Here is a 2,760-nt window from a genome sequence, read left to right as displayed (position 1 = left end):
CCCTTTTTAATTTACTTTTGAGCTGTCCACTTTTCTAATCATTTTAGACAAATAGTAGTGATGAGTAGTCATACTTTTCTTTTATTTATATTATTTATAATTAATAAGAGAGAAGACCAAAAGAATTTTGTATTTTGTAAGAAGCAAAAGTGCACTTTAAGCTAACAAAACGAATTTAGATAGAATTAATGTTACAAAAAACTATAGTCAACACCTAGTTTGATATGAGTTCCATAATGGAACAAAATAAAATATTAAAATATGTACTAAAAACACCTATATATATATATATATATCTAGCAATATAGGCATACATTCCAAGCGTGTTTCAGTATCTTCATGTCCCCTACCTAAACCTCTATTCCACATTTTAAATTTACATTTATATTAGTCAAATTACAGATGCATAAATAATAAATAAATATATTTTGTTTGGGTAAAAAAGAAGTAATAGTGCCTCATTAATTCACGACAAAATATAAAAAGCTTCAAGTGACTAGGAAGCAGTAGAGTGCCAAAACAAAGTCAATTGAATCTAGTCTTTTCTGAAAAAATAGAAAAGAAATCAACTTTTTTAAGGAAGAGTAAAATATTACAGTAGTTAAGCTAGTAGTTATAACGGATACAAAAGTATGCTGCCTCCACAATTTCGTTTTAAAGAAAAGGAAAGGAAATTAAAAGAATTAAATTATCATTTAGATAATTAATGTTTTTCTTTTACAACAAATGCATAGGGACGAGGAAGTTTCTCTTTTTGTACTGTATAGGGGAAATAAACATGATCACTTATCATGCGTTGCTGTACAACGAATTATTAGCAAATGTACAAAGTGTTTGGTTAAATTATAAGCTAGTCAAATTAGATTATATATATTTTTTGATTTATTTGTGTGTTTGGTTATTTTGTATTATGATTTTATCGCTTATAAGTAATTTTAGTTCGGCCAACATTTTTATGATTCCATCTCTAATATCTTTTGTAATTTACGAAATACTCTTCATCAAGCATAACTTTTAATTTTCTCTCTATTTTATTTATGTCATTCGGTTTCCTTTTTTTATGTAAAACAAACTTTTAAATTTATGTTTTTGTGTAAATATCTTTAAGGATATTTGGTCATTTTAACAAAAAATAGAGTTTATAAGCAGATCTTTACCAAACACATTAATTGCGTATTATCGCTTTTTTAGCACTTCTATTCAAACACGTAGCTATTTATTTATACGACAACTAAAAGTTTATTTTCATTACTTGAAGGTTATCAACAACTTTTGATCAGCTAATCTGAAATTGACTCTAACCTCTTAGCAGTCTTGGTTGTATTTGTTTAACGGAAAAAGAAAATCTAAGGAAGAGTGGACTTAAAAAAGAAGAAGTGTCATGCTTCATGCTTTCGTATACCAACTAGACTACATTTAAAAATACAGATTCCTCAATTAGATTAGCTTTCTTACATTTTTTGCTACTAATATGTAACTAAAAACTCTGGAACATAACGTTGTTGCATGCTTAAGTAAGATGTTGAACTATTCACTTTTCTATATAATATTGTCATTGGAAAAAAAAAATGTATGGATGTTCCTTCATAGAGACAACATGGAAAATAATTTCGTCGGAACAAACAATCAGAAACAAAATGAGGCATAAAATTGTTAAAATTTACTGTACAATATAAAAGATAATTTATTCTTTCTCTGCTATTATGTTATGAAAAAAGGAAAAGGCTGAAGATTCCACAAAGAATCTCGACAAATACAGCTCTATCCGACGCTCAGCCACTCTTAGTCCGGTTTAAAGCCTCACTTCCTCCCTCGATTCTTCTAATTTTCTCTATCAGGATCCTTCCACCCCTACTTACTTCGTTTCTATTTTTTTTTCTTAACATCAAAGGAGATGATATGGTAAAACGGGTTTTAGCTTGAAAATTATTGGAGAACAGAACTGTTAGTTGAGGCCTCATCACTTTCATAAATCAGTCTCTCTTAAGTCAGTATTTCTGAAAAGAACTTATCCGACAATAGTCTTTAAGTTTTGTTTAACCTTAAAATGGGGAACAATTAAATTTATGCGTGATGCCAAAGATATGTGGTTAAATTCAATTTGATATTAGATTACAAGGGAAACCAATAAGTGAATAAGGAAGCAGATCTGACCGGATGTTAATTAAGTCCGGCCTCGGGTATGAAAATCGAGGTCGATACCCATCTTTGATACGTATACGATGGATAATGGAGATGAACTCAAGAACAAAAATGAAGGTGAATGCAAGTAATTCTTTTGCTTTTGATATGAACTCTTTCTTTCTTTCTGTTGCCAACCCCCTACAATGGATGAGAACCTCCTCTTTATACAGTAGAGGAGTTCTAACCCTAAAACAATTCTAAAGCAAAGGAAAGAAATCACGACAATGTTGCCGAGATCATCGCCGAAATATCCGATTGAGGGCAGAATATTTCGATCTTCTTCTTATGGCTTAAACCCTTCCTATAACGCCCGATCCCCAATCCGAATTCGACGCCTCCTTCTCGATGCACCGATCGGGTCACACCCGAGCACAACCATGACATCGGAAAACCGAGCATGTTCGTATTCTCCTTTTTACCCGTATACAAATAGTCCCCCCATTTCCCGAGGTAAAATTATTGACGGCGGGAAATGGACCCAAATAAAGCTGAACAGCCTGCCTCCTATTACCTAAGACAAGACCTTTCATGCAACATTTCATTCTCGCCCGATGCTAGGTCACGTCGTTACCCGCC

Source organism: Lycium ferocissimum, chromosome 9 (genome assembly GCF_029784015.1).
Source record: "Lycium ferocissimum isolate CSIRO_LF1 chromosome 9, AGI_CSIRO_Lferr_CH_V1, whole genome shotgun sequence".
Lineage (NCBI taxonomy): Eukaryota > Viridiplantae > Streptophyta > Magnoliopsida > Solanales > Solanaceae > Lycium > Lycium ferocissimum.
The sequence above is the reverse complement of the archived record's forward strand: the minus strand, read 5'-3'. Positions refer to the sequence as shown.